The sequence below is a fragment of the Equus quagga genome, chromosome 2, assembly GCF_021613505.1.
Source record: "Equus quagga isolate Etosha38 chromosome 2, UCLA_HA_Equagga_1.0, whole genome shotgun sequence".
Lineage (NCBI taxonomy): Eukaryota > Metazoa > Chordata > Mammalia > Perissodactyla > Equidae > Equus > Equus quagga.
Window position 1 is genome coordinate 109,852,366 of NC_060268.1, and position 13,791 is coordinate 109,866,156.

The 13,791-nt window shown below is 43.0% G+C and overlaps 1 protein-coding gene across 1 annotated transcript in view; it reads right to left on the reverse strand.

Moving 5' to 3' along the window:
• GNG4 (G protein subunit gamma 4) overlaps nucleotides 1-13,791 on the reverse strand; it is a 64,445-nt gene that overhangs the window by 12,860 nt on the left and 37,794 nt on the right. The window lies entirely within an intron of this gene.

Consider the following 13,791-nt stretch of genomic DNA (forward strand, 5'->3'; position numbering starts at 1 on the left):
CTGAATCACTTTATTTCAGTGATGTCTAGTGCAAAATACATTCTGTCTTTTAAATTAAATCTGAGAGTCTAAATTAGTTTTTCCATTTAGCACTTCTTGTTAAGACAGATATATTTGGTAATGCTTCTGTTGTTTTATTTTTGCTTTTTTAATTTTTACAGTCTCTTTTTCTAGTTTATTTTCTATGGTCTTTATTTCTTGTCCTCTAGTAATTTAGAAGTTAAATTACTTCTATATAGCTTTACTATGTTTGAAATATGTTAATCAATTTCAGAAATAAAGTTGTATCTATTGATTCACACCCATGAAATATGAGGAAAGTGGCTACAGTGGGCAGTTGTCATGCATCTTGCCCCCCCAGCAACTGAACTCTTTTTGTTTGGAGGAAACTACTTTATGAGTCTCAGTGTGCAGAAAAGATTACTTCTCTTAATAGGATCTGAAAATATTAAATAGCCACTTTCCCAGAACCCCTTGCTACTTGAATATAAATTGATTCTGTTTATGAGACACATATGTGCCAGACTTTGACTAATGACCCAAGAGGGAAGGGATTGGGAGCTCATGCTCTGGTGGCAGTGGCAGTAGCCTTGGCTACAAGTTCTTGGTCGTCATTGAGTGGTTCCCTTATCAGACTATTCTGCAACATGGTTTTGAGTGCTAATTCCAGAAGCTGAGTCTTAAGCCCAGTTCTCTAGCCCTTCCAACAATTCTATGAGCTGTCCAAAATCCCTTTAATTAATTCCTTTTATATTTACTCACTCAGGGTTGGCTTCTGTAATTTGCAACGAAGAACCTCGGACTAATGGTTTCGCATACTCATACTACCTACCTCTCTCCCTCTCCCACTTTTATGTATGTATTTTCTAGGATTGTCACAGTCTATTACTGACAAATATTTATTTTTGCATTCTATAGATTTTCTGGGAAGAATCACAAAGAATGATATCATGCCACTTCTCTCTATCATGGTATGATATCATACCATGTCATCTCCATGTGGAAGTTATTTGTCACATACAAATATGGACAGAATCCAGAGGAGGCAGGAGACTACTGGGGCCATGACGCTGGCATGAATCCTGAATAGGAAGGTTGTCTCTGAGAAAGTCAAGGAGAGACTGAAGAGCCAAGACACTGAGAGCAGGAGCAAGTATCTAGTTTCCCATCAGCCCTGGCAATTTGACAGAGTGGCAAGAAAGATGATTCAAATCTTTATATGGATGTGAAGTTGAAGGCTGCTAAGGAGCTAAGAATCAATGCCACTCGTATTAAGTTAGTAAGGACAACAATAGAAGCGGAGGCATTAAAATACATCCCATTTTTGAATGAAGGCTCTGGTGTACATGGGTTCATAGCAAAGTCACCTTTGGATTCAGAGAATCCATAAATACCAAAACAGTAATCAATGCCACTGTACTCCCAAAAGGATAAAGAAGAGATTGGCTAGCACCAGTCCTGGAAAGAAAACTTGCTTAGAGGTAACCTAAATGACTTTTATTCCTTGTAGACCTAAAATATGGTGGTAACTCCTCAAAGAGAAAGTGACACAGACTACAGGTGGCAGTATGAGACTTACTGCCCCAATAATGACCCATTTCTGTAAAACAATGCCAGAGTGACCACATGTCACTCAATGACTGCCATTCTGGATGAGGAAGCAATAAACCAATGTCCTGGTGGTTGCAAATGATTGATCTGAAATGATGAAAGGTGAGTGGATCAAACCTACAGCAATAATTGTAGACCCTGAAATCAATTGTGTCAAAGACTGTTGGGAGAAAAGCTGTGAACAATGTGGCTTATGATAGAGGAAAGAGGGTGAGTGCCGTTCCTGCTGGAGTTGGACCCATGTTAATTAATGCATAGCACAGTAGTTCTGGAGAAATCTGGGCCAGGAAAGTGGATTATGCAGTTGAACCAGCTTAGTATCAAGTGACACTTGTACCAGGCGATATTAATATATTATAATTTTGTAAATCAAAGCCCATTGGTAACCTGGGCTTGAGAAGCTGGTTTGCTCTCTAGGTAGAATTATATGGTCAAACTAAGATTAAGGTTCTGTTAAACACTAGAATGCTCAAAACACCAATCTAATACAAAATATGTGGTAGTGACTAGAATAACCCGAAAGGTCAGTGCAAGCTCTTCATCAGACTGTGTTGCATATATTCGACAGCATGTCAGGGCCTCACTTTTGGAGTAAAAGATGGTGCTGAAGGAAGTAGACTCTCAGGGCATTCCTATGGAAGGGTCTGACCGCTGCCTCACAGTTGACATCCACTCTATCGAGACACTTAAAACCTTTTTCTGCTGCTGTTGATAATGTATATTCCATGAACCAACACAGATGGGATAGAGAGCTCTTTAACCATTTGGTACCTCGAGTCAACGGAGTAAAGACATTGTTTGATGCCCAAATCTGAAGGTTATAAAGAGTAGGAACTGAGAAGACTGACCCTATAAAGAATTAAGCAGAATTTCAAGACTGAATATTGGTCTAGAAACCATAACCTGGCAAAGACTTTGGATCCCAGTGACAGATTCCTTTGGAGTGACGACACAGACTGACTTCTCTGTGGTGAGTGAAATCATGGGTGTTTGGCTATCATCAGTGCTCTCAAAGATAGGAAAGAGAGACTGGGAAAAATGGTGGCAAAAAGGGGGTCCTAGAAATGCTGAAGATCTAGGGGTGAGTGGTGCCTTGACAGTGCTCATGAAGAATGCGCCAAGCCCCATCTTGTGCGGACACTAGAGAGACCGTCAGTATTCATTCTTGATGGACACGAACTTCTCTAGCACAGCAGACCTAACTGCACTAAAGCTTGCTGGCTCTGAAGGCCCTATAATAGTCACTGAAGCTGGATTGGAGCAAACTTTGTAATGAAGGAAAATTTTAATTGTGGTAAAATTTACCATCTTAACCATTTTTAAATGTACAGTTCGGTATTGTTAAGTACATTCACATTGGTGTGCAACCAAGCTCCAGAACTTTTTCATCTTGCAAAATGGAAACTCTGTATCCATTAAACAGCAACTTCCCATATCCCTCTCTCCCTTTAGCCCTTGGCAATCACCGTTCTACTTTACGTCTTTATAAATTTGACTATTCTGGGTACTCATATAAGTGGAATCATACGGTATTTGTCCTTTTGGGACTGGCTTATTTCACTTAATGTCCTCAAGCTTCACCTGTGTTGTAGCATGTGTCAGAATTTCCTTCCTTTTTAAGGCTGAATAATATTCTGCCATGTGGATAGACCACGGTTTGCTTATCCACTAATCTGCCGATGGACACATAGTTTGTTTCTACCCCTTGGCTATTCTAAATGTTGCTATGAATTGAGTGCATGATTTGTAATCTCTCTTATAGACCCTGATTTCAGTTCTTTGGGATATATACCCAGAAGAAGAATTGTTGGATTATACGGTAATTCTATTTTTAATTTTTTGAGGACCCATCATACTGTTTTCCATAGTGGCTGCACCATTTTACATTCCCATCAACAGTGCACAAAGATTCCAATCTCTCCATATCCTCATCAACACTTGTTATTTTCTGGGTTTTGTTTTTATTTTAATAGTAGCCATTATGATGGGTATGAGATGATGAAAAGGTTTTTGACACCAAATGCTGATCTTCTAGTCCCATCTCTCCTGTGGCAGGGCTGGTTGCCACTGTCAGGACCCTTAAAACACAAGAGGGAGTCCAAAGATGCAGCTGGATGGCCTCCCGCAAAGGCTTGTATTCAGGAGAATCTGAAGCTGGTGGAAAAGGCTTCAGTAACTTGAAGAAACAAATCAAGGATGCCCAGACATTTGGGGTTTCAATAGCAGTTACCAGTGCAGTGAAAATGCATCCTGAGGCTGAGTGGACCTCAGCTGTTGCCTCCCCAAAGAACGTAGGGCTTCTGATATCCTGCTGAGCACTTCACCAGGCCTGGCAGCTGTGCAGAGGGCTCACCTCAAGTGCAGCTCCTCTGTGACGCTGAACTTTCAGCTGACGGACCCTTGCCCGTAAGATCTGAGAGGCAGACAATACTGAAGCGGTCCTGGCAGCTCAGCACAAAGTTAGAGACCTCATGAGGCAAGAGTCTGCAAGAGTCTGGACCCACGCCAAGAAGCAGGGCCTTTGTCTCATAGTCCTGATCAAAGACGGTGTGCCTGCAGGTGGTGTTGTGCTTATTGGTGATGTCTGAGCCAGTGCAGCTGCAGGTTTTCTAGGCCCTTTTAGTAGAACAAAGCGTGTGATGCACACACTGCCTCACATGATCCTGTTTCTATGATACTGATTTGGGTCCTGCATTGAAACGGGCGACTGGGCTGTTTTACGGAGATCGAGTCCACCCTTCAGTGAGACCAATGCCTATAACCCAAGTCATGTGTGGGATCCAAAGACAATGAGACACTCAGCCCCTGCTTGGAAAGAATTCCTGACCTAGTGGGAATCTCCCCACAAACTTTCTTATAGTCTTAATATATATTATGTGTAATTCACACAAATCATGCATTTGGGTATCTCCTTTAGTGAAATTCAATTGTACAAAATGAAATAATTTCGCTGAAGAAAAGAAGCACTACTCGCCTTATATTTAACTTTCTGCATAATTGAGAATATATTTATGTTGTTTAGGACATAAATGGCCACTTGGATAGGTAGAGAATTCTTTGCAAAAGTTTATCATTTTTACAGAATTTTAGGCTGGCATCTTCTGAAGAGAGGTGCAGTATTGTCCAGACTGATATTTCTGCCCTTTGTAGGTGGGGCACTAGTTTAATGATGAGACTCGAGGTCCTGGGTTGGTATCCCCACTTCGTCTCCTCAACTGAGGGCCTCGGTTTTCTTGTCTGAGAATTGGGTCCTGGGATCAATCTCTCAGGGCTGGTGTGAGGACTCAAGCACCTGACACATGTTAAGTTAGGTGTACTTGTCCTAAATGACTGCTTCTCAGCCTGTATATTCATAGGGTTTCTTTACTTTTGAGATTAAGTAACCTCAGCAATATGTGTGTCTCGGGGTTAATCATTTTCTATTATATTCTTTCCCGGAATATGATGAGCTGTTTGGATCTGCAGATTCAAGCTTTTCTTTATTTAATGAACCTTTTCGTATTATATCCCTTAAGAGCATTTTCTATTCCATTTGTTCTCTCTGCCAGGAACATTGGCATCTAAATGCTGGCATGTCGCTGTCAGTCTTCATCTCTATCACCCACTCTCTAACTGCTTTGATCCGACTCTTCATCTTTTTCTCCTGCTTCCCGTGTGGTTTTCTGAAGCCTGTCTTCCAAGTCATTTATTTGGTTTTCTACAGCATACGTTCCACTCTTTGCTCCTTTGAATGGTGTTTCCCATCCCTCTTCAAACTCTTTCCTTAGCTTTTCTACCTCCCTTTTCAACTCACTATTTTACCTCCCCTTTGAGCTAGGGTTTCATAGATTCTCTGTTTATGTTACCTTTTTTTGAGACTATGAAGCAGTTATCTAAAGTTTTCTCTGGCTTTCTGGAAGACTTCTTCCTCAGTGAATGCTTTATTAGTGTTTTATTTGCTATATTTTCCAGGCAGAGGAAGAAAAACCTTCCACATCATGTGAAAACGCAAAAGAGCATGTTACAGCACGGCATATTCAAGAAATTGCTGGAGAAAATATGTGTGGATGAGTGGAAGGGAGTACTAGGAGGTGAGGCTAGAGGAGTATTAATAGTTCCTAAATATAACAAGTGGGCTGAATCCAGAGTCTTTATGCCATGCTACGGAGCTCATACTTTATCCATGGCTGAGTTTTAAGTAGAGGAATACACAGTCAGACTTTTACATTAGACTAATTTAAAGAAAGGAAAAGGATGAATCTGAAAGGGGCAAGACTAGAGGCAGATCAACCACCTACAGCTTCTGCAGTTGGCCAGGCAATAAATGTGACCGTGAGCATGGAGATGAGGGGATATATCACAGAAATGTTCAGGGAGCAAACCTGGTAGGATGTGAAAATATATTAGATATGTGGGATAAAAGACAGTTCTGGGGCCGACCCTGTGGCCGAGTGGTTAAGTTTGCGTGCTCTGCTTCGGCAGCCCAGGGTTTCACTGGTTTGAATCCTGGGTGCGGACATGGCACTACTCATCAAGCCATGCTGAGGCAGCATCCCACATGCCACAACTAGGAGGACCCACAACTAAAAATACACAACTATGTACCAGGGAGCTTTGGGGAGAAAAAGGAAAAATAAAAAATCTTAAAAAAAAAGACAGTTTTGGTGTGAGAGGCTGCGTGGATGGTGGTATAACCAAAAGAGACAGAGAATACAAAAAAAGACAGGATGGAATAGAAAAGGTCAGTTTTGGATGTGCTGGTTTTAAGGCTTTGGGGGACTGACCAGTAGGCCTTGAGATATATAGAACAAAAGCTCAGCGGTGGGGCTGGAGGTACAGGTAGATAAAAAGTTTCCAGGAGGGGATGAGTTCACTCAATGAGACCCTGACAGATTAAAAGAGAACTGGGCTAGGGATAGAATACTGAAGGCGGAGAGCACTAACATGGCAGGTGGAAATGGAGACGGAGATGAATGACCAGAGGTAGGAACAGAAATACCCTGGAGTAGCTAGCGTCTGCTCAAAGGCGGGGAGAACAGAGTCAATTCACATCCAGAGGGGGAACTACACGTTGTTAATTATGGATTGGTTTAAATTTTGAAAAAGAATACTTTGAAGAAATTCTTACCTTGATTCTTAGCTAACCAAGAAAACAGATTTTGATGGATTAGATAGTTAAACATAAAAAATGAAATACAAGAACTAGAAAAAAATATAGGTGAATGTTTATGTAATTTCAGTGTGGGAAGGCCTAAGTATAAAGCAAAGGAATCCACCAAGAAATAGTGATAGTTTTGGCTGTAAAAATTTAAAACACTGGGACATCAAAAATAATCAAAGACTACATTAAAAGGCAGACAACAAACTGGGAAAACTATTTGTAACATAATACGCAAGAAACTCTTACTAATCAATAAGAAAAAGCTAAGCGCCACAATAGAAAGTTAGGCCAAGGCAGGAATAGGCAATTCACAAAAGAAGAATTTAACCTATGAAATTAGTGTAACCACAATAAGAGTCAATGAAACACACGTGAAAATAATGGGGAATCAGCAATCAGGAGATAGTGCGGCATAGAGGTTAAGAGTGACGGCTCAGGAGTCAGACCCCTGGTTTCCTGTCCCTGTGCTACCACCACTTTCTAGGTGCCTGATCTTGAGGAAGTTACTTAATCTCTACAGAACTCAGTCTCCTCCTCTGCAAAATGGGAATGTTAGTAGTACCTACTCGTAGAACTTTCATGAGAATAGAGTGAATTTAACATAAACTTTTCAGAATAGCAGATAGTAAGCCCTCAATAAATGTTAACCATTACTATTACTATTATGATTATCTATCAAATTACTCTGGCTTGAATGGTTTTGGGGAGAGTTTGAGGAGACAGACACTTATATATTGCTGGCAAGAGTATAAACTGGTGCCACTGCTCAAAGGGAAATTTGCTACCAATTCAAACACTTTAGAATATAATACATCCCTTGACTAAGCAATTTTTAGTCTGTAGGAATTTACTTTAAAGAAACAATGAGATATGTGTAAATTTCATCTCCCAGAGCTTGCTGCATTGCTATTTAAAAAATAATACTAAAAAATTAGAAATAATGGAAATGTCCAAGGATAGGAGACCAGTTAAATAAATTATTGTATATCAGATGATGGCGAAAACAGACATTAAAAATGATATTTTAGGACAGTATTTATTGACCTGGATACAGAATCACAATACACTGTTCAGTGATAAATCAGGTTGCAAAAAGTAAAAAATGTACATTATAACTACAATTTTATAAAAAGAAAAATGTACAAACAGCTAGATGGAGAAACATGAAAATGTAGTGGTTATGGATCATTTAAATTTTCTTCTTTATACTGTTCTATATTTTCCAAAATTTTCTAAGACAAATTAGTATCATTTTTATGAACAGAGAAGTAGCATTATTTTCAAAGCCAAAATCAAAGCTCCCAGATAAAGATCATATTTTCTCACATTCTCACTTCAAGCTCCTGACGTTCTGCTCTTTCTTTGAGGAGCCTTAAGTATGCCACATGCTGGGGTATATATCTGACTCACGCCCGTATATTGATGGCTTGAAAAAAATTCTGAACAGACTAAGTAGAGTATATATAAGATATCTCTCGAGCACTTGTAAATTCAATTTTCCCTGACTAAAAGATGTTTTGATCACGTATTCTCCTTTCTGAGCACCAAATTATAAAACCTCACTGTCAAACAGTAAATGGGAATATTCCTTTTTTCCCCTAAAGTTATTCCCCCTTTTCAAACTGTTTTCTCCAAAATTTTCTTAACTTTTATGGAGAAGGATTGTGAACAGCTGTCATTATCTGTCATGATATAATCTCTTTCCTTTTATGTCCATACCTTTCAGCACTGGTCTGATTGCCAGGTACCCACTTTTGCCGCCATCTCTCGGGGTTTAACTTTTAGTGCATTCATCACCTGACATTTTTCTTTTCCTTCCCTCATTTTTTTTTTAGCAGTCTGTAGAATGCAGGCTGATATAGAATGGGTTGATCTGTCAACAGTCAGCAAAGAAAGCCTGTGTTGACAAAATTAATCTCAGCCTAAGGGCAGCCCTTTTAGGCATTGTTAGCACACCCTACAGATGTTTAAGTTTCCTATCAAAGGCCATAGGACAAACGAGAGAGACTGAGTATAATGGTGCTTGGCCGGTTTTCTTTTCCTTTTTTTTTTTGAGCAAGATTAGCCCTGAGCTAACATGTGCCGCCAAGTCTCCTCTTTTTGCAGACGAAGGCTGGCCCTGAGCTCACATCCGTGCCCATCTTCCTCTACTTTATATGTGGGATGCCTGCCACAGCGTGGCTTGCCAAGCGGCACCATGTCCGCACCCGGGACCCTAACCGGCAAACCCTAGGCTGCAGAAGCAGAATGTGCGCACTCAAACGCTGCACCACCAGACCGGCCCCCTTGGCCGGTTTTCTTTGGTGACTCTGTCAGCTGTTTCCTGGTCTCTGGCCAAGAGTTATTGGTTTGCTCATGGTTGTCCATCCATCTCCACAGCTCACAGCCCATGGGATTGGCCCAATGTCAGTGATTCTTTTTCCTTTGGGGCAGGGGGACAGGGGTACCCTAAGGGGTGGCAAATGGAGAGGCAGCCCCCGGAAGCACTCCTGAGAGCCTGTGTCCTGGCCACTCAAGACCTCTGTGCCTCCCCAATGGGATGACGCCGTCTCTGCCACGGAACTCTTCCCTAAGCCTGCACATGCCGGCTCTGGAGACCATCTTCTCTACTCAAGCCTCTTATACTTTGCTCAGCTCCTATCTGCCATAATTGCTCAACAAATTTTGCCTATTTGGTGATCAATGTCATATATGTACTTTCCTGATAGAATTTTATATTGTTTGAGCCTCTAATGGGTGAGAAAAAGAATAAGGCTGTGATGGCATTCTTTCCCTGAGGACCAAAATAGTTTCCAAAATAGTCATCTTTTACATGCTCTTTACTTCTCCTTTAGGATCCTAAGTATAATTTCCTGGGAGTTTTGCTTTTGGGGAGGCCATACAGGTCCTATGTTGAATCTTCTTTGTGCTTCTGATACGCGGAGAACATCTGCATTCGTTTTAGCAGCTGACGTGGTTCTCAAAGAGGAACCCCCATGTTTGTTGGGAAATGCCATGAGCTTCTGGGCAGGATGGAGAAGAGCTGCATGGCTGCTGGGGGAGAGGATGGGCAGTAATTTGGGGAGAAGGCTGAGGGGGAAGGTACTTGGCAAACATTAACTGAATGAAGGCAGGGAGGGGGCAAGAAGGGTGCCAAGGCTGTGTGGGGGAGGGTCTGTGCGCCCAGCTGTGTGGGCGTGAGGTCTGGCTGCAGGCCATGCGGCGGAAGGCCTCCCTTCTCTGTCCCTGACAAAATCTGGAGCAAAGGCTACACTGGCACTAGTGATTTTGTGCAGATGATGTTTTGGGGGGACACACAGGACCTCAAGATGATGGGTATTTCGGCAACATTTTTCTTCCATGCCCAAACCTCTCTGAGTTCACACTTTTACTTTTCTTACCTTGTCAACCCAAACAGCTGCTTAATGTGGTTATTTTTCCCCTTCTCTCCCCCTTAACAGACTTATCCTTTATTCTCATAAGCTGCAAATGCCATCCTTTCTTCCTTCCTTCCCCGCTAGACACTCTTCCAAGCATGGTAAACTACAGAGCCCAGGGGCGGGCTTGCAGGGGGCTGCATACCATGCTGGCCACGGGGCTCCTTTCTGGTTTCTTGCCTGATAGCTGCCCTAGCCTGGGCTGTCCACTGGGTCCCCATCTGTCCTGTTTCCACCTGGGAGCCAGCTCTGTGGGACTCGTAATTGCAATTATTTCTTCCATGGAACCTCCAGCTGTTTCCCCTCCATCTTGTTCTTCCCTCTCTCTGGGGCCCAGTGAAAGGCACTGCACACTCTCCTTTTCCGCATTCTGTCTTCTTCCCCTCATGTGGACCTGGCATTCTCTTCACAGTTTGTATGAGATCAGTGAACTCTATGAGCTGCTCCTCTTCTCCTTCCGTGTGGCATCCCTCTGTCACCTACTGTCCAGGGTCCCTTTCTCCTTCTTCCTCTCCTGAAGTGACTTCTCACCCCTCTAGAAAGGCCACTTCCTCTCCTTGGTGACTCTTCCTCTTTCCTCCCTCCTCAAGGCCCTTAACAAGATCAATTTGGAGTGTCTTTGATGGCTTCCCTTTCTTTCCACATTCTGTTTTATTGTCTGGCTAATTGACATCAATACATACCTTTTTTTTGCCAAGAGTTGAATCAAGTAGATTTTTCTCCCACAGCCCCACTGTGCCCTAAAGCAAGGAGTGTCTAGTGCTTAAAACCATGTGTGAGCTTTACATCTATTAGGATGGTTATTACAAAAAAAAAAAAAAAAGGAAAATAGGTATTCGCAAGGATGTGGAGAAACTGGAACCCTTGTGCATTGCTGGGGGGGAATGTAAATTGTGGCAGCTGCTATGGAAAACAGTGTGGTGCTTCCTCAAAAAGTTGAACATAGAATTCCCATCCGATCCAGTGATCCCACTTCTGGGTATATACTCCAAAGAATTGAAAGCAGAGGCTCAAAACTCTTGCAAGCCAAAGTTCACAGCGCCTTATTCACAATAGCCAAAAGGCAGAAACAACCCAAATGTCCATCAACGGATGAATGGATAAATAAAAGGTGCATACATAGAATGGAATGTTACTCGGTCATAAAAGGAATGAAATTCTGACACATGCTGCAATGTGGGTGAACCTTGAAGACATATGTTAAGTGAAATAAGCCACATGCAAAAGGACAAATATTCTGTGATTCCACTTATATGGATGAGGTTACTAGAATAGTCAAATTCACAGAGAGAGAAAGTAGAATAGAGATTGCCAGGGGCTGGGGAAGGGGGAATGAGGAGTTAGCATTTAACGGGTAGAGTTTCTGTTTGAGATAATGAAAAAGTTCTGGAGAAGGGTGGTGGTGATGGCTGCACAGCATTTTGATTGTACTTAATGCTACGGAATTGTACATTTAAAAATGGTTATAATGGCAACTTATATGTTATATGTATTTTACTGCAATTTTTAAAACATAAATAAATGTTCAAAGTTGTGTGAGCTAGAATAAAACAAAACCAAACCTGTGTGACTGCAGCTACTGCAAGGACGCAGCTCCTCAGGGCCGCCTCTCCCCAAAGGCACCCGGGATCATCTTTAATGACAAAACTCTGCCAGCTCTGCACGCAACCTGACGGTGCTGTCACTGGCCTGCTCCATGGAATCACCACAGCATCTGAAGATGCCTCCAGGAGGCCCTGCCCTGGGATCAAGGAGCCACATTTCCCTAACAGTCACCACAGGAACAGGACCGCCCACCCCTCTGAATACCATCTGAGTAATGAACTTGGCTTTGAGTTGGCTTACGACTTCTCCTCCTTTCAGAGACTGTGCATGTGCCCTTACTGACTCTTGAAGAGCCCTTCATCCATGGGGACAGCAGGTCCCCACAATGACTGCTAGGGTGGTGACTATCATAGGTGAGGGTCTGTTATTACAGAATTTATCTTCCTTGCCAAAGTAGAATTCACCAGCATGGGAACTCTCCTATTGCCAAAACTAGTGCCCACTGTCTTTCCAGTTCCCTGGCTGTGGAGCTTAAAACTTGGGTTCTAACTCCTTTCTCCCTAGTGTCTCCCACATTTACCCTCTAAGTTCTGCCAAATTTCTTGGTGCATTTGCCTCTCCCATCCCACCTTTGCTCTCTGCTCCATACCACACCCGCTTGCTTCCCCTCTCTGCCTTTCCCCATTACTTCAGCAGCTTCACCTGCCTCCTGGCCTCTGACATCTTTACCTATTGTTGACAGTTCACCTCATGGTCTAGGCTTCACGCCCACTCATTTTTATGATCTCTACCTGTGTACACAGCACCCCCTAAAGCTGCCTTCCCAGCACAACCGGCAGCTCTTCCCTCAGGTTCCACTGCCCAACGTGAGCCATGAGCTCACACCAGCCTTGCCTTCCCCTCCAATATCAATCACCTCAGAACCAGCTCCCAGCTCCCAGAAGCCTTCTCTGAGTGATATGGAGAGGAGCATTCTGTCCACGTTTATATCCCAGAACCACGCCTAGTGCAGAGTGGGTGCTCAGGGATGGTCATCAAAAGAGTGGGTCTCACCACAGTCCTCATCCCCGAGCAGACGTGGGCCCTGTCTTTGAACCACTGGAGCACTGAACGTCTGCAGCACTCATTCTTAAATCCTTTTCTATACTACTGGGGCTCGCCCTGTTTTAGAATTGTTGGGTTTCCTGCTTCCTCCTCTAGTCTAGAGATCAAGGTCTGTAGTTGGTTCAGTATGTGCAAGATGTAGATGCTCGAGAAATACTGGTCCACTTATACCACTTTGTAGTGTACCGTACTCCTTCCTTGCTTCACATACTGTCATGTCAATTTCTGTGCATGTTTACGGCCTCCTCGCAAAGTGCATGACCTACAGCCCCAGGGGAAGGGGATAACTATCGTTATGGAGGCAGAGGCTGGTGCCATCTGGCCATGACTCTAGTATGAGGAGAGGTCTCAGTGATGGGAGCCTCAAGGACGGACTGCTTGCTCCGCCAACAGAAGGCTTTAGGAGTCTCCCATTGCCCCATGGATTCTGTCTCTTTTGAATCCCAGGTGCCTGGGTGGATCCCTGGCTTTGTGTCCCCAAAGACCACAGATACACTGGACTTGAGTTTCCTGGTGTCAGATTCCTGACGGGGTTCCAGCTCTATTATGGTCAGTGAACCCAGACTGCATTTCAGAGCCACACGCTTTGCCTGGCCTCCTGCTCACTTGTAAGGTGGCATCTGGAGAATAGGTGGCTTCATCTTGCTTCAGCTCTCCCAGCATGAAGAGATCTACGCTTATCAGTGAAATGAACACTGTGGGAGGTGGCTGGTACCTTCTTCACTTTCCCCAAGGGAACATTTGACAAACACGGTGCATGGTTCAATGCTTCACTCCCAATAGCACCCCTGTCAAAATATCCGATGTTGTCTAACCTCAAAGTCATTGGATCAGGCAGAAAAGCTATGATTGATCTCATTGTTAAACTCTTTCTCGCTTATTGGCATGACAACTGAGCTAAATAAGGCTGAGATGAATATGAGTCTATTTTTGGAGACCCCTCACGGAATTCATGCACACTGTGTATTTTGCATC